Genomic DNA, 27,106 nt, shown 5'->3' on the forward strand with positions numbered 1-27,106 from the left:
TGGTCCTTAAAGTTCAGGAAGGATGCACTGGTCCTGGGGTGTGTTCGGAGGTGATTCACCATTATGGTCCCAGGAATGAAAAGCTTGACAGGTGAGGAAAATTTGAGGAGTCTGGGTCTATACTCCACGAAGTTTAGAATGATAAGAGGAAATCTGATTGGTACTTATAGAATCGTGAATGGCCTTGACAGTGTGGATGCTGGGAAGGGATTTCAATTTTAAGTACAGACTAGAACCGAAAGGCACAGCCTTCGAGAAAAGGAAAGACATTTGAGACCAGTAATAAAAGACACTTATTCAGCGAGGGAGTGGTGAATGTATGGAATTAATTGTCAGATAAGGCTGTGGAAGCTAGGTCTTTGATTATATGTAAGACTGAGATATGCTCTATTGTCTAATGGACATATGCCTCGAATGACTCCATCTACAAGTTTCCCTCCAAGGAACGTGTCAGCCTGACTTGGAGCATTGTCAGCGAAGATCTGATTTCGTTCTGATTCAGACTTGATCTGCCAAATGATCTATTTCAGCCCTCCATCATTTATTTTATCATTCCCCCGACAATAAAACTTAATGCAATGACCAGACTTGTGGCCAGTCCTCTGACTCTTCTCTGAACAGGCAGTTGCTAAAGTGCCAGCATCACTTCCCTGCTCTTATATTCCCACCTGCGGTCAAGAACAGAACGTATCTCTAACTCATGGAGACCACTTGATCACTTTTGCAATCACTTTAAAAATTCGTGAATGCCTGCTCCAATTTCTATTTTAGTGATAGGGCGTTGCATAGTGTTGTGGAACACGGAGGCCGGGGATGCCGGTACATAATTCTTTTTAGTTTGCTTCACATATAGACAGAATGGTTTAAAAAAATGTCATTTTGCCTTCGTTGCTTAGACTTTTGAGCGTAGAAGTTGGTCCATTCTGTTGAAGTTGAACAGGACATTAGTTGAGGCGTCTTCTGGAATACTGTTCCAGTTCTTGTCGCCCAGTAATCGCAAGGAAATTATTCAGCTGGAGTAGGTTTAGAAGAGATATACCAGCGTATTGCTAGTGGGGAAGGTTTGAGTTATAACGAAAGGCTAGATAGGCTGAGAATATTTTCACTCGAGTAATGGAGGTTGAAAGGTGACCTGATAGAAATTTATAGATTATTGAGAGTTCGGATAGAGTTACCTGTAACTGCCTTTTCTCCAAGGAGGTGGACTTCAAGACGAGAGGGCAAAAGTTTAAGGTGAAGAGAGAGAGATTTAAAATATGGCAAGGGATGTTTTTTTTTAACAGAGGATGGATTATGTGTGCAATTCACTTCCTGAGGAAGTGATGAATGAAAGGACATTTGCAATATTTACAGAATATTTGGATCAATAAATGAATTGGAAAGTTTCAGTGGGATTTTAAAAATGCCATTAATTCATGCTTAGTTCATTATTTATTGCCCATAGAGCAGTTCAGAATCAACCACGATATTTTAGATCTGGAATCACATGCCAGCCAGACTAGATAAGTATGGCAGTTTTCTTCATTAACAGGCATCAGTGAATCAGATCTACAACAACTGATTCAACATCATCATTATACTCTTTAGCTCTACGTATCTATTGAAATGAAATTCCACTATCTGCCATGCCAGGATTTGAACCCGTGTCCACAGAATTATATGTGGACTTTCGTATTAACAATGCAGTAATAATATCGCGAGGGCGTTATTAAGCCTCAGCAGTTACAGGAGCCGTCAGATGCGAATCTTTTAGTTTGGCATGATGTTCAGCATGAGCTGGTTGGAGAGAAATGCCTGTTTTCATGCTGTGTGAGTCTATGATGTTGAGTCCATGAAACTGGCAGACGGTTGTCATAAGCAGCAGCATTGACAGTTTAATTGATCTCCTTCTGGGATGTGTAATCTTGCTGGTTACTCTGGAGGTTCTTCTGCTCATTGAACCCGTCCCACACACGGGATTGTTGAACAGTCTGTCCCCAGTTTGACTGAGTAAATGAGTTTCCACTTCAGCAGTCAATTGAATCTCGCATTGCTCTGGTTTCTCTGTGATATCGGTGTCCTTGTATCTACCCAAGGGGGAACGATTGGTTCAAATAATGTCCACGCAGACGCAAGTCCCGTTGTCCATGTTTTGAATGTATTTTTATTCTTCCTGATATACCCACAGGGTGTAGATGTCGCTGGTCAGGACAACATTTGTTGTTCATTCTGATTCGCTGCTGCCTCGCTGCATGAGAGACATGGATTTTATCCCAGTCTCGTATGACTGTGTGCAGTTTACACATTCTCTCTTTGCTTGTGTGAGTTTCCACCCACAGTCTGAAGGTGTGCAGGTGGGATCAGCCATGAGAAGTGAAGGGGAAAGGAATAGGTATGGAGTGTGGGTCTGATAGGATGTACTTCGGAGGGATGATGTCGACTGGAAGGGCCGAATGGCCTGCTTCGCCACACGATCGGCATTCTCGGATTAAGGGTCAGCTATGTTGTTCTGGTCCTGGAGTCACAAGTAGGCAGGACTGTGTAAAGCTAGTAGCATCCCCTGCATAAGGGAAATGCATGAATGGGATTGCAGGAAATAAAAGTCATGATCTCTGTTCCTGAGGTCAGGCTTTCATTCCAGGTTTTATTCGTCGAACGTTAGCATTACCAGCTCCGTGTCTGAGTCCGCAAGGATGACTCGTTTATTATATAACCACAACAACACCTTCTCCCGGTTGCAGTATTTCCTGGGAACAAGAAGCTGACTCTGAGCTGAGGCGAGCAAAAGCAGCTGCTACTGCCAATGTCAAAAACACTGATCCAAATAAGAAAATGAATTTTCGAACCTTGCCTCCCCAAAGTTAAAGTCTCAAAACGCTTTAGATGTGCCAATCGGCTGTCTTAGCAACGTGTACTACTTATGGCTATAATATTATAAATGGGGGCAAGTATTCCGTTCCGTCCCGCTTTTGACCAGGAGGAATCCCAACCTCAGAAATACACGGGCCTCTCTCTCGTCATTCCATCCCAATTTCCCATAGGATCTTCGTGGCTGCTTCACACAGGTTCTACGATTCCCGGTCTGGAACTCGGATTACGTGTGATTGCATGCAACAGTTGGTACTGCCTTGTGTGAGCAAAGTGATGAAGTAGCCGATGTTAAACTACAATGCTATTGAAGCATACGTTTCAACAATGTCCTGCGCTGTCCCATGAGCTTGGAAAATTTCATTAATCCCCTTCTCCAATACTCTCATTCATGGAATCTCCACAGTCTTTGGGGACGTTAAAGTTAAAGATTCAGCCCATTCTGAGTGCCCACATGCCTGTCGCTAAGGCCTGATATTGTACATTGTCCCTGACATTTCCTCTGCGACCATACTGGGTACAGATTGCAAAAGTGCTCTGTGGAGTGCTGTAACTATTTAGTAGTTCGTATCGTGCATTGTGATTGCAGCAACCTCGGCTCGAATCCACAATATGGCTGTTAGATTAGATTAGATTACTTACAGTGTGGAAATAGGCCCTTCGGCCCAACAAGTCCACACCGACCTGCCGAAGCGCAACCGACCCATACCCCCTACATTTACCTCTTACCTAACACTACAGGCAACTTAGCATGGCCAATTCACCTGACCTGCACATCTTTGGACTGTGGGAGGAAACCGGAGGAAACCCACGCAGACACGGGGAGAACGTGCAAACTCCACACAGTCAGTCGCCTGAGTCGGGAATTGAACCCGGGTCTCAGGTGCTGTGAGACAGCAGTGCTAACTACTGTGTCACCGTGCCGCCCACAGTTAAAAATTTAACATTTTTACATGATAATATTCTCCGAGGTATTTTCCAAAGAATTACATTCTCTGATGTTTCTGCGTTTCATGTATCAGGATTGAAACCCAAAAGTTCTCGAAGATGTCTCCCCCTCCCACTCTCCCTAACTCCCTTTTCCGTCCCATATCCCATTTTACTGAGGTATTGCAAAATCTAACGTATGCTTTCACGTTGATACCGTCCAGTCTGTGCCATTGCATTCACTGTTACTGGTTGCGACAATTAAGAATATGCTAAATCCGTTGTCTAAAAAACCCATCTGTTTCACTACGTCCTTAATGGGTATGGCCTCCATGTGACTCCAGACCGCAAGGCATTAAATGCTGCAGAGCCACTCCGCATGGTGTTACAGAATGTAAGAGCTTCATTCGGCTGTACCTAGACATTTGTCTGCAATTCACTTGAGTCCAGGAATGTGATCGCACTGGGAAAGTTGGAGGAGAGATTCACCCAGATAGTGTCTGGGCTGAAGAGTTTCAGTCATGAAGAGAGACAGGACAGGCTGGGATTGTTTGTCACCGTGCAGGGGAGTTAGTGAGAAGGCATTGTACAGATGTACAAAATAATGACGGGTGTGGAACAGGTAGACTGAAGATCAACGGAGAGATCGATCGCAGGGGGCCAGAAATTTAATGAGAAAGAAAGGTTTATGTAGATGTGTGGAAAAGCGTTATTGGTCGGCGGGTGTTGGAATTTGGAACACACTGTCTGTCAGGGTCAGAGAGGTATAAATATTCAGATTTGAATATGATCTGCCAATGCTTATAAGTCTGTGGGTTAAACGATTCGAGTCGTTAAGCAGTTGTTTTTGACATATGGAGCCACAACGGGCTTAATGGTCTCCTTTGCAACTGTTATCCTCGGTAGTAGAGTGGTTCGTGTCGAAACATGTTATGCAGGAGATAGGAGCTCAATGCCTCACTGGGGCAGTGTAAATGTTTTAAAACTGTCACTCCGTTCCCAAGTGCGGCATATTAACGCCTGTCCTTCCATTCTCCATGGGACATCTCACAGGAAGGACAGTGCTGTCTGAATCAGCGTGGAGAAGGACTGCAGCTCCCGCTGAGACAGAGTGTCAGTGAAAGTACAATTATGTGACTTCTGCTACATGCACCTTGTGTCTGTACTGGAATCTAAACCATTTAATAGAAAGAAGAAGGAACCTGAAGAAGAAACAGGGTAAACTAATATAGATGTGAGTGCAGAAATATTTTCCGCAGCATCTTGAGGAAAACTGACAAACAACTCTGCGAAAGAGTTTGTCTCAGAACTGTTAGTTCACAGGGGTGTTTTGTTCCACTTAAGCACTTAAGAAATTGAATAGCAATTTAACTGAAGACTTGAAATGTTAGAACACACCAGGTAATGAGTCACGTGCTGGAAACTGTGTTTACAAGCCAGATGTTTGATGGCTGATACTGATGCAATAGGCTGAAGGGCCATTCACCATGCTTTTCAAAACTCGATGATTGTCATTTTTCAACTGAACCAATAAGGCAAAAATAAAGTCATCAAGAAAAGTTGCAAGCATTGCATATATCTTCCTTGGTGCGCAAGTGCTGAAATTCAGTACTCTCACTGCTATTTCCCAATGTTGATTTCCAGTAAGGGAAAAAGATTTGTTATTCCTTATGAAAATCTTAAATTGAACATGACTTCCTGACATTACAAAACAGCAAAGATAGCAGTTCTGTCAGAGTCAGTGAGAATTTCATATCGGAGATGAAATCAAATGGGAAGAAATGCTGAAATCAGTTGCTTTTGCCTGCTCAGACCCAGTACAACAAAAAAGATCCTTTTGGAAACATATAGGTTTTTTCAAGGATTTAAAAAGTTGGATGCAGAAAGGTTGGTTCTGTGACCAGAATGCTTTGTATCGAATGAATTGGAGATACCGGTTTTGAACTGGGGTGGACAAATTTGAAAGTCACACACCCCAGGTTATATTCCAAAAGGTTTAATTGGATGTACGAGCTTTCCGGCTGGTGCTCATTCGTCAGGTGGTTGTAGAGTACTCTGTTGTAAAGCACAGAATTTATAGCACAAGTTTATAGTGTGATGTAACCGAAATTATACATTGAAAAATACCAATATAGAAGAGGGCACATCGGGTGCAGTGGATGCAATAAATGAGTGTGTGGAGGTGCAGGGGAATTTGTGGCGGATATGGAAGGATCCCTTGGGGCCTTGGAGAGAAGTAAGGGAGGAGGTGTGGGCGCAAGTTTTTCATTTCTTGCAGATGCAGGGGAAGGTGCCGGGAGTGGCGGTTGGGTTGGTGGGGGTGTGTGGATCTGACGAGGGAGTCATGGAGGGAGTGGTCCTTTCGGAACGCTGATAGGGGAGGGGAGGGAAATATATCCCTGGTGGTGGCGTCCGGTTGGAGGTGGCGGAAATGACAGCGGGTGATACGCTGTATATGGAGGTTGGTGGGATGGTAGGTGAGAACCAGTGGGGTTCTGTCCTGGTGGCGGTTGGAGGGTCGGGGCTCAAGGACGGAGGAGCGGGAAGTGGAGGAGATGTGGTGGAGGGCATCGTCGATCACGTCTGGGGGGAAAATTGCGGTCTTTGAAGAAGGAGGCCATCTGGGTTGTATGGCATTGGAACTGGTCCTCCTGGGAGCAGATGCGGCGGAGACGAAGGAATTGAGAATATGGGATGGCATTTTTACAGGGGGCAGGGTGGGAGGAGGTGTAGTCTAGGTAGCTGTGGGAGTCAGTCGGTTGATAGTAAATGTCCGTGTTGATTCGGTTGGCCACCTGATGTGGCCTCCTCTATATTGGGAGACAGGCCAACTACTTGCGCAACGTTTCAGAGAACACCTCTCGGACCACCGGACCAACGAACCCAACCACCCCGTGTCTCAACACCTCCCACTCCACCAAGGACATACACGTCCTCGGACTCCTCCATCGCCAGACCATAACAACACGGCGGTTGGAGGAAGTGCGCCTCATCTTCCGCCTAGGAACCCTCGAACCACAAGGGATGAACTCAGATTTCTCCAGTTTCCTCATTTCCCCCCCTCACCTTGTCTCAGTCAAATCCCTCGAACTCAGCACTGCCATCCTAACCTGCAATCGTCTTCCTGACCTCTCTGTCCCCACCCCTCCCCGGCCTGTCACCCTCACCTTGACCTCCTTCCACCTATCGCATCTCCAACGCCCCTCCCCCAAGTCCCTCCTCCCTACCTTTTATCTTAGCCTGCTGGACACACTTTCCTCATTCCTGAAGAAGGGCTTATGCCCGAAACGTCGATTCTCCTGTTCCTTCGATGCTGCCTGACCTGCTGCACTTTTCCAGCAACAAATTTTCAGCTCTGATCTCCAGCGTCTGCAGTCCTCACTTTCTCATCACTTTTTTCATTTGTAAAGCGCAAAACGTTTTATTTTAAAGTTACATTCTCAGGTGAACTTGAACAATTGGTATCAGCCCCCCGTGTGCTGCTGTCTGTTCCATAATATTTAGACTGATTCTAATGTTAATAAATGAGTTAACAGATGCTGACATGGATTCATGCAGTTTTTGAGCGAAGTACAATGTAACTTTGCAAGTACAATTTCACCCCAGAAACGTATATATGCGTGTGTCTGTAGGAGGGTCTCTGTGTGTAAATAGGGCAATGGGGTCACCTGTATTGTGACATGAACCCAAGGTCCCGGTTGACGCCATCTGCACGGGTACCGAACTTAGCTATCAGTCTCTGCTCGGGCACTTTTAGCTGCTGCCTGCTTCGTATTCTGCCTTGGACGATTGTCACCCGAAAGTCCGGGGTGGAATATGATGAACCACTGAAGTGCTCTCTAACCGGGAAGGGGCACACCTGTCTGTTGATTGATGTGCAGCGCCCATTCATCCGTTGCTGTAGCCTCTGCTCGGGTTCACCAATCTACCATGCCTCAAAGCATCCTTGCCTGCAGCGTATTTTTGTTTTTAGATTAGCGTCAATCTAAACATTATGGCAAGGACACAGCACACATGGACTAACACGTTCAACATATTATCTGGGTTGACACTAATTGTTAAAGTTTACCTGAGAATGTAACTATTAAAAGAAAGTTTTGCGAATAAAGTAACTAAGAAGTGAACCTAACATAGTCATTTCAACAGATAGAAGACTTAACAAATAATCAAGGTATTTTTTTTAATATATCATTTCAGTTACATCACACTGTAAACCTTTGCTATAGTTGTAAGAATTCTGTTTCTTACAACTGTGAACTCCACAAACACCTGATGAAGGAGCAGCTCTCCAAATGTTAATGCTTCCAATTAAACCTGTTGGACTATGACCTAGTGTTGCGTGATATTTAACTTTGTATTAGAATGTTGATCTCACAATTAAAACAGAGATGAGCAAGCATTTATTCTCTTCAGACAGTTCTGGATCAGTGAACTTTCTTGTACGAGAAGGCTGATGAGGAAGAGTCATTAGGTGCAATCATGCTGAGATCGGCAGATCTTCAAACAGCAAAGACATTAAACGTTATGGATAAAGGAAAGAAAATGCAGTTCAATGTTATGAGATCAGACATGAAACCATTCAATAGCGGAGCAGACTTGATGGTCTGAATGGCGTCTTTGTGTTCCTAAAATTGTTGGCCTAAATATGAAGCTAGAAAACGGACTTGAGTAAAATGTGCCAAATTAGTAATGGGTGGACCCTCGGAACATCACACAAAGGGCAGACAATGTAGGTAATTGATCCGGAGTGATCCGGAGGTAAACAGGAAAACCAATATTCATTTTCTACATTAAACCTAGCTCCACTAGGCATGAAGTTAACTCTTACAAACCGCCATTCCCCTTCCATTTTAGTGACGCCCTCTCCGTTCTTGATTTAAACTTATTCACCGTCAGGCAATTGCAGCTGACATTGCTGATGTGGAACTGTAACATGCACGGAAGTGATTCAGAGTGCTGCACAACACCATTCTGCTTCGAAAGATCATGTTAACACCATCTGGGACACCATGAGATTCGTCATTCTATTCTGCCATCCTTCTGTGCATGGTCCCCTCGAATCTATTCCGGTCTTGTTGGTTGGTTTACAATACTGAGGCATTTCAGTTTCTGATGTATGAGACCTTCTCTCTGAGCTGGCAATGTGCGAGCTCAGTGATGATAAAACTGGTCTTGTAAACTAGAAAAGCACTTGAACTAGCCCATTCCTGTTTTTCATTCCAATAACTTGAGGAAAACGGTTCGGCAGGACAGGAAAAATCGGGCGTGAGTAGTGATCCATTTTGGAAGCAAGAATGAGTTGAGACAGTTACAACAAGAGAGAGAGATGGGGAAAGAATGGGCAAGTAACACTGGGACGGGACGGGTTGAATGGTTCCTTTCTTTGCTGTAACCAGACAGCGGTGTTGAAGTCTAAAATGGGATAATATCCGCCAATTCGGTGAAATCTTACTTTCTCCCAAGGCCTGTGTCACTCTTGGGGAAATGTGTCTGCGTGCTTCAGTCTGTGCGTAAAAATGGGATTCAGCTTCCCGACTGGGTGTGAACGCATTTTCCCCATCTCAAACTTCAATCCCATTTATTGTGTCTTACGAGATTAAAACGTTCCAGAGAAATTAGCATTGAGATGAACACGTGAAACGTCAGAGTTTACAAGGTTACAGACCAAGCGAGATGATAGGACCCATTTCTGTACTGTAAACACTCGATAATTCAATCATTTTTGAGGGCAAACATATCTAGAGTGACATAATTTCAAAAACCGCATTATGAAGAAACAGTGCAACTGCTTCTGCCCTCATCCCTGGTTAGTATTCGGCGTTTTAACTGAGTGGCCTGGGTTTTATTACCGTTCAGGAAATCAGGACTTCTTGTTCCTGACGCAGAGAGAGCAACTTTACCAGGAATCTGTTTAATGCCTTAGATCAGTCAATATCCCAGCCCCTGAAGGAAGGGAAAAGTGTCTTCCCTCTCTCTACACAGTCGGACAGTTCATCCTTCATTATCCTCTGATTCCACTTCCCAAAGGGTTTCAAAGAACTGTCAAAACTGTGCCTCAGCTTTTTTTTCTTTTCTGTTCTTTTCATACACAGGAGCAACAGCGATTGAGTGGGTTGGTTTCTGAAAAAGAAACGTACCTTATGAGCAATGGGTGAGGCTATTCCAGGATTGCCATCTCTGACAGCGCTGGGACATGACTGATGATCTCTATGATATGGAAGTGCCAGTGTTTGAATTGGGTAGACAAAGTTAAAAATTACGCAACATCAGGGCATAGTCCATCAGGTTTATTTGTAAGCACGAGCTTACAGAGACCGCTCCTTCATCACTTGAGTGTCTTTCTGCAGAAACTTGCTGTGTGTGTCAATATGTGCGATCATTTGGAAGATCAGCTGGACTTTAACCGACCATTCGTGGTGTAGATGGTACCCATGACTTGGATGTGTTGGTGTTGGACTGGTGTGGACAAATATAAAAATTACACAAAGCCAGATTATAGACCAGCAGTTGACAACCACCTGATGAAGAAACAGTGCATGGAACACCAGTGCTTCCAAATACACTTGTTCGATACAATCTGATGCTATGTGATTTTTAACTTTGTTAGCTCTTTGTAATGTTTAACTGATCAAAGACAGCAAAGGAAGTTTCGTTCGTGGAGATGAAAGTTTCAAATATTATCCACCTCAGGATCACAAAAATGATTAGTTTGTATGTGGGCTGAATCTCCACAATGCGCTTGCGCCAAGTAAAAGTCAAACTTAATACCGCCTGATCCGTAGCCAGCTATATGAATGGTTGTACCACGAGCAAGAGGCACAGCTGAAATTCTACACGCGGCAGAGCTGTGGTGTTAACAAGGACATGAGCAATAACAGTAATAGTCACAAGGTGAACAAAGAACAAAGATAATCACATTAATTGATTCACTTCAAATTGCCCTCATAAAAACGACTAATCACAATCCGATCAACCAACCAATGAGGTCACTGCTGATCAAGGGAACTGCAATTTACTTTGCTGCGTTTTCACCATAATTTGATGTAAACTCCAGCCTAATCATCACATCGCATATTCTCAATAATTTTCAGCTTTAGGTTACGTTAATGACCTGTCCGTATTTGCAGGAAACTGAACAAATGAAATTAGTGAAAACGTCCTTCCGGTGATGTAATCCAGTGCAGAGTCGGCCAGAAAAGAAAAGGCAAAGCCATGAAATATCACTCCCATTTCTCTCTGTACCAATGTGTTTTCCTGAGTTGGATATTTGCAGGACTTGTCCTTAATATCTAAAGTATTAATTATTTTCCTGGGAAATTTTCGTTATAAATCAATTAACATCTGAGTTGTTGAAACCTATTTTACTTCAGAATAAAATTGTTGAATATCCTTTCCCCAATCTTAATGTCCCAATCCTTCCTTCTCTTCCATGTAAATACCAACTGCTCCAGGTGAGGTTGGAGCTCCCAACCTGACCTTCCAATGCTCCTTGCTGCTCCATGTCAACAGAAGCTGCTCGATTTGAAGTTGGAGCTCCCAGTCTGATGTCGCAATGCTCCCAGCTCCATGTCAATAGAAGCGGTCCAGTTGAGGTTGGACCTAACACTCTGACGTCCAAATGCTCCCAGCTTCTGCATGTCATTAAGAGCTGGTCCTTATGAGGTTGGAGCTCCCAGTCTGATGTCCAAATGCTCCCTCCTCCATGTCAATACAAGCGGTCCAGTTGAAGTTAGATCTACCACTCTGATGTCCCAATGCTTCCCGCTGCTACTTGTCAATAAAAGCTGCTCCAGGTGAGAGTGGAGCTCCCAGACGGATCTCGCAAATCTCCTTGCTCCATGTCGACTGAAGCTGCTTCAAATTAGGTAAGATCCCGCAGTCTAATGTTCCAATGCTCCCTGCTACTTCATGTCAATAGAGGCTGCACCAGGTGAAGCTGGATGTCCCAGTCTGAAGTCCCAATGTTCCCTGCTGCTCCACATCAATAGAAGCTGCTCCGGGTGAGGTTGGAACTCCCAGACCAATGTCACAATGCTCCCTGGTTCATGTCAGCAGACACTGCTCCAGATGAGGTGGGAGCTGCCATCCCTCGCAGCTCACAAACTTCAATACCATCATATAAATAGTGCCCACTGTCCATTTCCACCATTGGAGCCATTGGTGGAATATCCGCATCATGTGAATTTAATATTATTTTTAGTCACCACCGAATCATTATTTCCAAAAGACATTCTTTCTTAAACCTTGTTTAGCATGTGTAAAGTGCAGTCAATCCGAAGTTAGATAATGGTGCTAATTGATGTATGCTCAATAAATATTACATCAAATTTTTCATGTCGAGTAACTGCTACTGAGCAAGGACAATGTTTGTAATGAAATCACACTTTTACTCCAGGTGAGGGAATGTAGTTTGTATTATTTAAAATGAACTTGTCTACAGTGTACAATGATGAAATTGATCTCAATTTCAAAGCAAAGTTGGTTACATTCTCATCAATCTTGACATGTGGTGTCCTCTTCTTTCAACCACACGGGTATTAAAACGAAACGTCTGTTAATGGCATGCGTATAAAGACACATTAAATCATTTTTCATGCTTTTGCTGCATGAATTTGCTGTTGTTGATCCACAGTTTAAGTTCAGTCCCTTACAGTTAACATGCTGACTTCTTCAGTTGTTCATAGTTCAATGTGATACATCCAGTGTGAGCATAACGTTTTGGAGCTTGCTTGCCACATCTTGTGTTTATCTGTGCCTTGTGTCCAGCCTTCATCAATGGCGAGAGCAACGGGCGAGGGAGAGACCAACGGAGAGTCTCTCCGTGCCCATGCATGGCACCCAGATGGGCAATTCTCTACTGTACATTTACAGCCAGTTCTCGGTGCCGCTACACCCAAGCCCTGCCCCTTTTGAAATATCTCCACTATTTTGTGTTGTCGCTCTGTGGTCTTCTCGTCAAAAGAATCACTTCGACACAAACTGCTCCAGATTTCATTTGACAAAACAAGCATTAAGAATCCCATTGCATAAACATGCCCTTCGCATCTCTCGTTATTTGGTTTTCCTGGATCTCTTTCATACGATAAAAGGTCACAGCAGCTTGACTTGAAAAAGAAAATCGCGTTGCTTTTCATTATCCCAATGCGATCTACGTTTCAATGCAGTTTAGGCAACTGGCTCAAATTATTCCTTGAGATTTTATAAGAGCATCGATACATATAAATTGACCATTGGAGTTCCAATTTCAATAAGACAGCTGTGAGCATACAAAAATAGCAACGTTGAAAACAGCGACGAGAGTGGGATTCGAACCCACGCGTGCAGAGCACCATGGATGAGCAATCCATCGCCTCAACCTCTCGGCGACCTCGTCACATGCACTGGCAAGTGTATGAACTTATGAATAAGTGTATTGCGTAAATTATGCAGAACAGCAGATAATTCTCCCTGGTATGGTGAAATGCTAAATAGCACAGTACGGTCCCAAGACTATGGTCTGACCTCTGGGTTGTGGGGCAATGGCATTCCCACTCTGACACTCTGCTCGCAGTGATCGGAACAAAAATGAAGAAAAGACTATGTAAAAAAGTCAGTTAAATTCTGTGAAGATTTGAAGTCAATGGAATGACGAACCCGAGAAAGCAGGAGGTGTTCTTTCAAGAAAGAGTTGGATAGAGCTCATAAGGATAGTGGAGTCAAGGTTTATGGGGATAAAGTAGGAACAGGATATTGTTTGAGGATGATCAGCCATGATCGCAATGAATGGTAGAGCTGGCTCGAAGGGGAGAATGGCCTACTCCTGCACCTATTGTCTATTGTCTATTAAATTGCCTGTGAGGAATTGTTTTCCAGACTGGAGGAGAGTGCATAGTGCTCAATGTCATTATTCGGAACACCTTTCTTCTGCCAAGATATATTTGACACGCACGTTTGTACAGAACAGACAATTTCAAAATCCTAAATAAGGCTAAACTGACAATTGAATTCAACAATGCAAAAACCTTGATCTGTATCATTTTCCTGGGCCGTGCAACACCAAGTATGATCACAGCAACACAGTGAGCAAGTGTCAGAAGGAAAATGAGTGCAGTGCCAGAGCAAATTCTGGGAACAGCAGTTGACACACGGGGAAGAGCATTTCCCACAACACTTCCCAAAAAGCGGACTGCGGTTGAAGAATTCAGAGGGGGTTTACACTTTGGAATTTGATAACAGAGACACAATGGAGATCTCCCATTGAGTCTGTTAAAGTTGAAGATTTTATGATTTCTACAGATGAAAAACAAAATAAAATGCTCATTGGTTAATGAAGGGAAATATTGAAATTGTATATTTCAACAATCTACACATCTTTGCAATGAGTAGCTCACCATTTTCCTCACTCGGGGTCAGAACCACTGGAGAAAATGATCGTATAATCCCCGTTACTCACCATGGAATCAGAGAAATTTGGTTTTGCAAACGTTAAAGTACAACCAGGAATGTGGAGGTAAGCATTAATGTGTTGCTCCTGTGCTGCAGGTGACAGTGCACTGTATCACTGTTCCAGTATAGTGGGCTGTGCTGTGCCGAAGTTTTAAGTTTGAGTCTCACATGGAGCAGCTTCAATTTGTCATCGTCTTGAGGGGTACGGATAGAAGGTGATATTGAGCAAAGCCAAGTTTATGGGAACATACCTGTCTTTGTGGATTGAGAAACGACCCTTTTCTGCATAATGACTCCTTGATCAACAAACATACTGCTAGTATTTAAAACGTGAGAAGACATGTGTGGAGAGAGAGCCAAGTGTGATTTTTCAGCAGATGGATAACGTTTCCCGTGTGCACTGCGTTAAATTCCGGGAAAATAGATATTGAACTGATTTCATGTTACGCAGTTTGTTACAAACTCAGAAATGTTATTGCAATAATAAAAAAAAAACACATAGGGCCTTTGTAATATTGCATTGAATTGAATTTTGGTCTGAGCATATTTTATCTTCAATGGCGTGCTGCAGAGGAGTACAGAGGGCTAACGACACAAAAGGACAGAGTCTTCTTGGTGCATTTCTTGGTTGGAGTTAAGAATGTACAAAAATACAACTAAAATCATGTGAATGTGGTCAAATCTTCAAAGTCCAAGTGACGATTCAATTCTTACTCATTAGGGTATATTACTTCTGTCTGCAGTTATTTTAGGACATCAGCTCCATTTACAGAGTTTCACCTTGAATAATACGCCACACCTTACCAATCCATGAAATTTTTATACTCAATCTTAATTAGTTGTACGTGTTCATGAAATGTCTTTGTGTCTGAAGTTAACCAAATTCGAAATTGTTACGAAAGCACACTGACTTTCTCTCAATGGTAAATTCCCTCCTTGTATGTTTGTTCGTGTATCTTTTAAAACACTGTGAAATCAGCTTCTACGCTTCATTTCTGGAAAGTAGTTCACGATTTAACTAACTTTATTGAGTGGAAGAAACTCTCATCCAAACTTTTCTTAATCATTCACTAATGTTTTTGAAGCTCTAACTAAAGTTATTGATTCACTCGAAAGACGGATTTCCCCGATTTAGTCATTCAAACCTCACGTAATGTGAAAATCTCATTTGTTTACTTCAAACTTGCGTGTTTCTGCTCCAGCATTTCCAAATCTAGTGAATAAACTCCTTCATTCTTTCTATCGTCTCGTTTGTATCCTTTCTGATATTTTTATGTCTCAGTAAACAGCGTCACTTGGCTTTCTAATATCTTGCTACACAGGAAACAGCGTCTGTGCCCTTTCTAAACTCTTTACATATTTTTGGTGGAGAATGAGGACAAGGATTACACACAATGCTCCCACGGAGGGTGACCTACAGATTTTACAGTTACACTACGAAGTCTTTGCATTTTAAATATGACGTCTCTATGCATAAACTCCAATAAAGTAAATTATTATCTATCCAGTTCATGAACATCGTCTCCATGGAGACGAAAATTATCTATCAATCCCTTTATTCTTCCACGGAATGTTCGAAAGGTTTGTTAGGCCAACATCTCTAAGTCCCCATCCCTGAGTGCGTCTCAGCCATTTTTAAAGGCGACTGAAGTTCAAATACTTCATAGTGTGCCTCCTGTCATTCCAGTGCCATCACCAAAGGCCACCGTGGATCTGAAATCAACAGTTTTCACATAGTAATTGTCGTAGATATTGTGTATCGTTTGTCCGTGTTCTTGTTCAATTTATTCATCATTTCATGGCTCCCTGTATTGAATTCTACTGAGTGATTAATTTGTTAATGGAGACATTCCCTTCACTACTCATTTGAAACTCCATGGAACATTGAATGATTTTATTCATATGCTTCCAGGGGACAGTCCTGCCATTACTGGGTGGCAGTAATATCCCCACGTCCCATCGAAGGCACGGATTTCCTTCTCCACTTTAGGAGATCATTACAGCACCGAACCCAACGTGTGCATTCATTTAAACCAAAACAGTTGCAGCAAGGCTTTACAACTAAGATTTTGTAATCTGCTTGCATTGGTTGTCCCAAAAATTACATTCCTCATTGTGGTATGGATGTGGATGAAAACAATTTCTGAATCTTGAGCAATTACATTTCAATTTTGTCAAAAAATTGTCATTCACTGTTCTCTTTCCCTTTCAGTTTCCCGTTTAATATACCGTATTTTCTTAGTTTATTTTACGTTTTCAACAATTTCAATCAATTTCGCTCCTGATTATCAATTCGAGAGAATGCCACAATTTTGACGACATGCATGCAGTGCAGCTGTAGGGTGCGGCGAACATGTGGAAAACATTGGTCACGTGAACCAAATAAAAATAGCGTACTGGTGGAATCTGGCCGTTCCATCGCAGTCATATTTAAAACATTTAACGTAATCTTCAGCCAAATCATATTGGAAGAAAATAAGAAAACAAAAACGACAAACTTGCCGATGTTGAAAATCAAACAAAAACAGACGTTGCTGGAAATTTTCAGGACATCTTGCTGGATCTGTGGAGAGATGGACTCAGTGGATGTGAAACGTTAACTGTGATTCATCTGCGCAGATGATGCCAGCTCACCTGTGATTTGACAGCAATTTCTGTTTTTGTTTCAGATTGGCAGATTTTGTCACAGTTCATGAGAACAGTGTTCTCTAGAATCAAACAGAAAGCACGGACCTGGTAGTGTGAAATGATACAGTAATAATAAATGAGTCGAGAATGTTGTACTGGAAAAGCACAGCAGGTCAGGCAACATCCGACGAGCAGGAGAATGGACGATTTAAGCATAAGCCATTCATCAGGAATTAGGTTTGTGAGTCGGGCTGAGGGACAAAGCTGAAGCCAGGTGCCAACTCGCAGACACCTCCTCCTACTGACATCGATCAAAATCTCTCCTCCCACCACCAAACCATCATCACCCAGACCATTCACAATCTCGTCACCTCTGGGAATCTCCCATCCACAACCTCCAATCTCATTGTCCGTGAACCGTGCACTCTCCGATTCTACCTCCTTCCTAAGATTCACAAACCTGCCTGCTCCAGTCGACCTATTGTCTCAGCTTGCGCCTGTCCCATCCAAATCATTTCTTTTTATCTCAGCATAATCCTAATTCCCTAGTCCAGCAAATGCCCACTTACATTCGTGACACCCCTATGAACTTCACCTCCGCCAAGAATTTCGTTTCAGTGGCCCCCAACGCGTCATCTTCACAGTGTACATCCAGTCCCTGTAGAAATCCATCTGCCATGACAGAATCTCACACCATCCCAACCAGTACCTTTCCACGGACAACCTCATCCACCTGGCTGAACTAGTCCTCAGAATCAACAACTTCTCTTTCCAATCTTCCCACTTCCTCCATCGAAATGGGTAACCATGGGCAGCTTCATAGGACCTAGCTATGCCTGCCTGTTTGTCAGATACGCGGAACTATCCATCTTTCGCAGTTACACAGGCACCATCCTCCACTGTTCCTCCGCTACATTGATGAATGTATTGGCGCCACTTGGTGCTCCAACGAGGAGGTTCAATAACTCACCAACTTCACCGGTACCTTCCACCCCGACCTCAAATTTATCCGGATCATCTTGACAACTTCCCTCGTCTCGTGAAAAAAACGACAATACTTATTCCCAATTCCTCTGCTTCGACCACATCTGTTCCCAGGATGACCAATTACAACTCAGAAAGACCCAGTTAGTCTCCTTCTTCCACGATCACAAATTGTCTTCCCACATGGTTGACAACGCCCTCCAATGCATTTCCTCCACTTCACACACCAACACCATTGAACCCCACGCCTCTCAACGCAACAAGGACAGAACCACCTAGTGCTCACCTTCCACCCCACCAACCTCTGCAGAAAACGCATAATATTCTGCCACTGATGCCACCTCAAAGCAGATACCACCACCAGAGATATATTGTGCTACACAGTCCTGCCAGGACCCCAAAATGACCATTTCCTCCATGACCGCCTCTTCAGGTCCACACTTGCCCCCGACCAGCCCACAACCCTCTCCTGGTACTTTTCACTGCCAGCAAAGGAAGGGTGAAACTAGCACCCACACCACTCCCGTCATCTCCAAACAAGACCCGAAGAGATCATTCCACATCCATTAGAAATTCACCTGTGCAGCTTACAATGTCATCTACTGCATCCATTGCATCCAGTGTGGTCTCCTCTTCATCAGGGATACAGGACACCTTCTTGCAGATCATTACAGAGAACATCTCTGGGACACTCGCACCCACCAACTTCACCGTCCCGAGGCTGAACACTTCAACTCCTCTCCTACACCGTCAAAGACATGCAGGTACTGGACCTCTTTCAATGCCAAAACATTACAACGCAACGCCTGGAGGACGAACGCCACACATTCCGGCTTGGGACCCTAACACCACACGGGATAAATGTGAACTCGAACAGTTTCCTCATTTCCCCTCCCCCAATGCCAAGCCTTCAACTCGCCACCGCCATCTCGACCCATTCCACCACTGCCACTTCTGACCAATTATCATCTCCCTCATATTCATCCATCTATTGTTTTCCAGCTATTTCCCTTCTACCCACGCCACTTCCATTTATCTCCGAGCCCCGGCACACAAGACTTATTCCTGATGAAGGGCTTAAGCTTGAAACTTAAATTCTCCTGCTCCTCGGATGCTACCTGATCTGCTGTGCTTTTCCAGTATCACACTACCAACTCTGATCTCTAGCCTCTGCAGTCCTAACATTATCCTTGGAATTATCAATGACACTGGAGTGAAGATATCCCTCGATTGCAGTGATCACAGTGTGACTGAGTTTTCCATTTATTTTGGGTGAGGGCAGGCTGGATCTGAGACGAGCGTTTAACACCTAAACAACGGGAATGGGATCAGATAGCGAAGTTAGGGCGGGCTGAAGTGAAGTGAAAAATTCTATCTGAAGATGGGTCAATGCAAATGCTTCACATCACCCAGATTGTAAACGACACACAGAAGGAGCAAAGCCCCTTCAGTGCAGGCACAATGGCAGGTAAAGTGGAAAGGAGACAATCCAACACACAGAGGTGCAGTGGAATCATTTATGTGAAAGGATTCGATTTATAAGCTATTTTACATACGGACTGCCCTCGCAGTGGAAAAAGGAATTTCCTTCAGTGTAACGGCGAGATTTGCCTGTGACATCACAATGTTGAGAGACACTGACATAGTTTCTTCAGTAGCAGCGTGGCCAAGTGAAAGCGTGATGGTCCATCAACAAGAGCTCAAGCTCTCCTCTGCGCTGTACAACTTATCTCAATCGCTTCACAGTGTATCTTCTTCTTCCGGCTTCAGGGAAACACTTGAAATGTGAACTAATCACGAGTGTTTACACTTGCACCAGTCTTTTGCAGCTCCCGAGTTGGCACAGGTACGAGTGATCGATTGGCCTTCTCGAGTGCTCTCGATCTGAATGATAAAGTGCACTGTGTCTGATCTGCAGAATGTCCCCACGCGGGACGGTGCTGTTTATCCCATCCCCGTGGACTTAGCTGTCTCTATTGGCAGAGTATTCAGTCATGTCCCTTCACTTGCAGGCATTATGAGAGGATGTATGTGCGGATATGCTCTAAAGCTTCCTCTCACGGGCACAGCCAGGTGCAAGAGCAACGCTGGAACTTAGCAACTTTGAATGCAAACTTCCTCCAAATATCATTTATTTGAGAGAGAGAGAGAGAGAAAGGTGCTGAGCTGGTGGGGAAGAGAGAGATAGGCTGTGGACTCTCTTCCCTCAGTAAAATTCAAATAAGTGCATTTTTGTTCTGCCCATTTGATGTGCAGAAACGATCTTCACAGAACAATCCTCCAGAAAGGCTTTTGTTTCAGAAGCGTCGGTTTCTTTGTTGCAATCGGGCATCAGTTAACATCTGAGTCCCAACTGTCCCAGATGAAGCGACTCCGAATGAAACCCTCATTCACTGAGAACCATCCCCACAGCCAGAGACTGCGGGGCTACAGGCAGTCCAAAGCAGAAGGGAGGATTAAAAACGAGCCATTATTTTTCCCTCAGCCACTCTGTCACAGAGACAGGCAGAGGTACGGCAGAGACGGGTGACGTCATTCACGTTCAGCCCATCGAGTCCACCGCAAGTCTCTATCACTTGCTTCTCTCTGACGTTATTCATCATCAGTGCTGCTTGTTCCAATAATAGGAAACTGTGTCTGTGTCGAAATGCTGTCTCTGACATACTGATCCACATGTCATTCAAGACTGTTCATTTCACCGGAGGAGCCTGCTGTGTGACACAGCGTTGGAAATAACTGCAAGGCGTCATGTGCGTTGTACCCGCCACAACTGATTTCTCTCATGTTCGCCAGTGTATTTCCAGCTCAGGCAAGTGACTTTGCGAATCACGTCATAACAGACCGACAGAGAACAGTAAAATAATCTTCCTTAATTTCAAACGTGTGTTTCCTCAAACGTATAAATGTGGCAGGTTTATCTATTTCAGATACCATTGAGTTTAAGGAAGCAGAAGGCTCATCAATATGTAATGCGATAGCGAAACTCTGACAGTGGCAGTGCACACACTGAAAGCTGGAATTGTCAACGAGCAGAGGATGCTTTTCATCCATTAGTTTATGGATTATGGGCCCACCAGGATCCCTCTGGGCCGCTCTGTTATCGCTGACCACAGCAGTTTCACGCAGTCTTCAGGTTTTTTTTAGCATGTACCTTCGAGGATGGCGTCAAAAGATCCTCAGTATGTGATACACTGTGGCACAGATGTGTCCCGGCTGTGTCAATATAACCACCCTGTAACTTCCCAAATTCTGCTGTTTTAATTGCAATTTCAATCAGAATCACAAAAAGTGTCACAATGCAGACAGAGGCCATGCAGCTCACCTTCGCTCTGCTGGCTACACACAATGAGGAAATGACTGTGCTTTGATTGATTGATAGTCACATGGATCTAAGTACAGTGGAAAGCATTGTTTGCGATTGGGAAAGGCAGATCATGGTAATCAAGGACATGCAGACCACAGCGTGAGAAAAGCAAAATTTGACCAGACTCAGGAATTCAGGTTACTACACATAGGACGTGCGCACAGCAACATCCACATTTGAAAGATCAGCATTATTTGAAGCTAGACAATCCATTTCTCAGACCAGCAACGGCCGAGAAGAAGCCGTTCTTCAACTTGCCTGTGTATGTTTTCAAGCTTTGGAATCTTTATCTGAACCCGATCTCATCGAAATCATATCTTCTCAGTCAAAAGTGAAAAAGTGTGCAAGTTTCCAAGGCTCATCCGCAAGGTGAACCCGAGACCTCTCGCACGTATGTCACCTGTCTTAGGCAATATCACACCCGAGACAAACGAGCCAGAACGGCGCCAGACGTGGTAACCATAACTCAAGTGAGTATTTTAGTTTACTGAGGCTATTTCTGCTGTTTCAGAGTGAAAGAAGCACAGTTTTCACCACAGCTCCTTTCCATTCTGACTCGCTTCTCCCAGGAGGCCGTGCTGGCTGCTTTCCCGAAACAGGGCGGTCTTCATTGATAACTGGACGAACTCATCTTCCATTGTCACGCAATGTTGGTGGAGAGCAGCTTGAACGTGGTCTTCAGCTCCGTATCAAACACGGGTTTGTGGAGCGGGGTGGGGGTCTGGCGGGAGTGGGAAGTATGGAAATTTTTGAGAGGTACAGTAAAGGGAGACCGTGCATGCACATGAAATCAGCTTCTTTTGGGAACCCTTCTCCAAATAATGGGATCTGAGACAGATAGAAAATACAGAACTGCGAGGAAGGAGTAAATCTCTCCCCATTATTCGGGAACAGTGCCTATGCTTCTCGAAGTCACGGGGCGGCTTTTGCTGTATGAAATCAGCATGGGATGTTACTGCAGCGAGTCCCGTCGCTCAAGCAGTTGATGTGCATACATTTTTCCACGTTGCCTTCAGTTCAGATTATAGATTTCACAGCTCACATCATCCCAGAGTGACAGGGAAGTGACTGAAGCGATGCAGACCTCATCTTAACACAAGCGGGGGATAAATTGGATGTGGGAGAGCGGACAGTCTCGTCTGGTTCCAGCATTTACAATCCCACTGTGATATTCTCTTCACAAGATTTGACCACATGGAAAGAAAATAACACAGTGACAAAATCCGGTGAATCTGATTCTGTGCAAAACAGAAGCCAATGGAATAAAAAGAACCATGAGAGCGGGAATGTAACATTATCTGTGAGGAAGTTGTTTCCAGACTCCAGGAGTGTATACAGTGTTGGTTCCAGTGGTAAATATCTGGATAAGTAGACTGCATTAGCATCGGCTCTTATTGTACTGCATCTTTAGTACAATGTTCCAAAAACACGGGCCTTTTATATAGAGGGGACAACTTAAAAATCCTCAATGATGCCAAGCACACAAAGGAGGTGAACAACAAAGCAACCGCAGAAACTCGTGTTATGTAATTGGGTAAACGTCCCAGCACAACTTTCGCTCAAATTCGCTCTCTGTCAAATTCCTGAGCCTGAGATTCGAACAGTGAATGGTCTATGTTAATAAAAACTGCTCGGATCTCACAACTTCAGGATTTAATACGCCCATATAAGTACGTCTGACAACAGTAATTGATCCATCACTGTGATACGTCAGCACGTGTAGAGAATAAATAAATATAAGAACAACAGTCATGTATGTGACTGGGATTTGACCCGATGCTGCTGCAGCCAATCGATTCAGCTGTAATTGAAATTGCTTCCACCTTTCCTGTGTCGGTGATGATATTACATATCGGAGTGGTGAGTTTTCATGCGTTGACTTGGACCCAGCATTCTTTCTGAGGTTGAAATTTACTGGGATATAAAGGCATGGTGAAAGACACGGTAGCGTTTACTGGAATATAAAGACATTAGGAAGGATACGGTCAGAGTTCACTTGATACAACGTCGATAGAAACGACAGACATGAAGCTTACTTTGAGATAATACCACGAGAAAACGATTTAGCATATTTAATGTCACGGTTGAGATAGATAAAGAATCATTTGGGAGAAATCAGTAAAGACCTAGTAGTGTCTGAAGGGAGGTTTTCCAGCTGATGTGATGTGGTAAGAGTAAATCTGAGGGAAATTCCTTCGTTTAGGCGAATGGAAACTAAAGGTTGGAGCTTCAAAACCAACGGGGAATGATGAAGTAGTTTGGAGCAGATTTTTTTTTAATTCTGAGAATTACTGAAATCGGAGATGAATTTTCAGAAATAAAAACAATTTAGGAGCTGATTCCATTATATTCCAAAGGTCGTGTGCAGGCACACAGGGACTTTATTTAACAGCGACAGAGATTCTGGGCTACCTGGATGGCGAGGCAAAAGGGACATACTCTCGAAATGGATAACATTCATCGTAAAGAAATTGCATAATACCTGCAACTGAAAATATTAAGTATAAGAAGAGCTGTTGGTGTTGATAGGTGTTACATCTTATTCTACATGAAATATTAAATATTATAAATACACTGAGTTGTTTAGTTTAGCTCTGCATTGCATGGAAGTCGGTTAGCTCAGTCCGACTAACTAGTTATGAGAAAAGTGAGACCAATAGCATGGGATTAATTGTCTCACGCTCTTAGCTTTGCAGAAGGATCATCACCTACTCCGCTCATCTGATCTGAAATACTATAGTGCCTCTAGTGAGTAAAATTTGGCCTGTAGATGTAAAACATCATTATCATTGCCATCTGTTGCCTTGAACATATGGTCACAATCACTCGAAATGAGAGTGAGTCCATTTAATACTCACTGATCTCCGCTTGAAAAATCCTGTGACAAGACTCGACCTTATCCCAGTTTGCCCCCTCTGCTCCTCCCAACAGCAAAACTACTTGTTATGCCTTTGCCAGATTTACCGACAACATTCAAACTCCCGAAGAGATGAATCTCATACTTTCGTTTGGATAATGTGCTGTGCGTGTTTGCAGGAATTGGAATGATATGAAATGAGTTAACCAGACTTTCCCAGAATGTAATCCAGTGCAGGCTGAGCGATTTGAGAAAGGTCATTCAGCTAAAATTTCACCTCTGTTTCCCTATACACAGATGGATATTCACCTGGGGAATATTTGCAGCTTTTCAGATAATAATTTGACAGAAATGCGAAACTGGAGTTTTCAAATAAATGTTACTTTATTCAACATTGATTTCAACTGTGTTTTAGTATGATGCACTAATATCCCTTGTCAATGTCAGTAACAGCATCTTTAGATAAGCATTGAACTTACAACCGTGGCATTTAACGCACTTTCACGTAGCAGGCGCTAACGATTGTGCGACTGAAGCCCCAGACAGCATGCTGTTCACATGTCCTACTCACACCTTAGGAACTTTAACTCAACTGCTCTACTTTTGTTGTGGTTTTAAAATTAAAGCAAACACAGATTAGGTGAAACTGACATGGACCTGTGATTATTGAAGCATCAGGTTCAGGAAAGGGACGCATAAAAATATGCAAAATAGACTTCTTTGAAAAACGGGGTTCCGTTGGTTCCTGCGTAGTTTACAGGCAATGTTACATTGCCGCTGTCGCCAGGCCTTTCCTTCGATTGGCTTCAATTCGAATCTATAAAACTTCACAACTTCCTTCTGAATGTTCATACTGTTAACATGAAACATACTGCATTTATCAGTAATCTTCACCATTCCTACATCCATGAACATGTTGCACGGTTTCCATGAATACTGAAGATGTAAGAATGTGATGCAAGAATAAATTCAATTCCAGTTTAAATTGTAAATTAGAAAGAATGAAAAGTAAGACTCAGAATGTCAGAAATTCATGTACGTCTCCGTGTCCAGAACTGCAGCAAAACAGAGGGGTAATCTGTCCCTGAGTCCCCACGTTTCCTTGTTCCATGTGTCCAGTTGGAAACCTGTGTGAAGGAGCATGCAGTCTGACAGAGCGCCTGGGAGAATCCTCGATTGTCTGATCTAAAGCTGCAGTAGGAGCTCTCCATTCTGGCTGTGAGAGCGGTGGGGTAAATGGGAGGACGTTGATATTCCGTGGTGTAGATTCACATTTCAACATGTTATTGTCGAAGACCCTCTGTCAGAAAGAGCCCTGACAGAGAGGAACAGGAGGACGCTATTCCAAACACCGGTTTTACCCCTCCATTTGACATCGAATGATTGACCAAATACATCAATATCTTTCCATCAACAACAGTTTGTCGCCCAAAGGGAAAAGGACATTTAAGCAATCGATAATGCCTGTGCAACTATTGGAGGGGAATGCGTTTAGAGACAGTGGGTTTCTGCACGAAGTTTGGAGGTTTTCTGGGTTAGCAGTTGACTCTGGTCTGATCGAGCTTCAAATGATATGATTCCATCAAAACGCACTAACAAGGGGGTAAGGAATTTTCTGTGGTAAACAGCAATTTCGAGAACCCCAGACGACGGGAATTAACGATGAATCCGCAGAATAATAATTGATTCAGCTGGAATCTGAATTCCGATTCTGATGGAACTCAAAAAACAAACTTTGTATTGAAATTTTAACAATGCAGAAGAAATCTAACGCGTTTTTCATTGCACCACCGAGCCGCGCTAGCCACAATTTTACTGTACCCAAATTTGTGGTTGCCGTGGAGAAAATGTGATAAATTTCCAGGAGATGCGGGGAGTTCTTCAAGGAGTAGATTTTTTATTTGCAGACAAAAAACCGTGACACTCTGAAAGCAAATTCTGGAACGAACCCGAAACCCAGGATCCATGGCTCTTTATACCCTTTCTTCAATTATATATTTGTTAGCTTACCAGGATGCCCAACTGTGTTTGTCAGAATTGTTTCACTCCAGGTATACAATAAACCATTATCGCTCTAATTCTGCCACTAGGATTTTTCTATTCTCACGATTATGTATTTTACTGCTACCTCTGCTGCAATGATCTTACAGACCAGACTAACCTGTCATGATTAGATTTTTAGCTACACCATCTACCACCATGTTTTCCTGTCCCAAGCTGATTAGATATTTAACGTATTCTTTCTACTACAAGGGTTTCAAGGAGGCTGACTCTACTAACTATCAATTAAATATTTAAAGTCAAATCCTAAATATTTATTGTCACGACTTATCCCAACTGCAATGATGATATTTAGCTGGCAAGGCTGACGTTACTAATTGCTATTATCTCAGTCTGTCACAGTAACCGTTCAGCCCCAGTCTGACTCTGTTCATTGGTGGAGCAGCATTCCACTATGATTACCCCATCCTGCCACAGTGACCTTTTGACTCGTGTAGCATTCCACAGACCCCTTGTAACAGATCAACAGTAGTATCCATGTTTTTACCCTTCCCATGCTTTCATGCTCCATATCTTGTGTACGGTGTTCGAATCTTTGATCAGATATCTGTTTGTCTTCACCCCACTTTACACTACCTGGTCCTTCTCCATGTGTGCTCTAGCTTCTCTAGTATTCGGCGAAATACTCCTAAAGTGTTTTGATGACTCATAGCTTTACCACACGATCAAACATTGAGTTCCAATTATACAACACTCTCAGAATGAAAATGTTCTTCCTATATCTCCACTGATTATCCTCCCCCTTGCGTTTAAAGTGGATCTTTGGTTGTAAACACTTCCCATAAGAAATTTATTCCTATAATACGTATCTATCCCCTTACTGTACACCTTCATCTCTTCCTCACTCATTCTCCTCCGCTCTCAGATAAAGAGCCTGAGCTAAGCTAATTTATCTTCGCCATGACGAGATTGTCGTGCTGGAAAAGTACAGCAGGTCAGGCAGCATCCGAGGAGCAGGAGAACCGACGCTTCTGGCATAAGCCTTTCATCAGGAAAGAGATGTGTAGGTGGGG

At 43.4% G+C, this 27,106-nt stretch overlaps 1 non-coding gene across 1 annotated transcript; it reads right to left on the minus strand.

Annotated features, from left to right (window-relative positions):
* Positions 1-13,065: 13,065 nt before the first annotated feature.
* On the minus strand, positions 13,066-13,147 carry trnas-gcu (transfer RNA serine (anticodon GCU)). The gene has a single exon. It is a non-coding gene; the product is annotated as a tRNA-Ser (tRNA).
* Between the last annotated feature and the right edge of the window lie 13,959 nt (positions 13,148-27,106).

This window comes from Hemiscyllium ocellatum, chromosome 8 (genome assembly GCF_020745735.1).
Source record: "Hemiscyllium ocellatum isolate sHemOce1 chromosome 8, sHemOce1.pat.X.cur, whole genome shotgun sequence".
NCBI classification, from domain to species: domain Eukaryota; kingdom Metazoa; phylum Chordata; class Chondrichthyes; order Orectolobiformes; family Hemiscylliidae; genus Hemiscyllium; species Hemiscyllium ocellatum.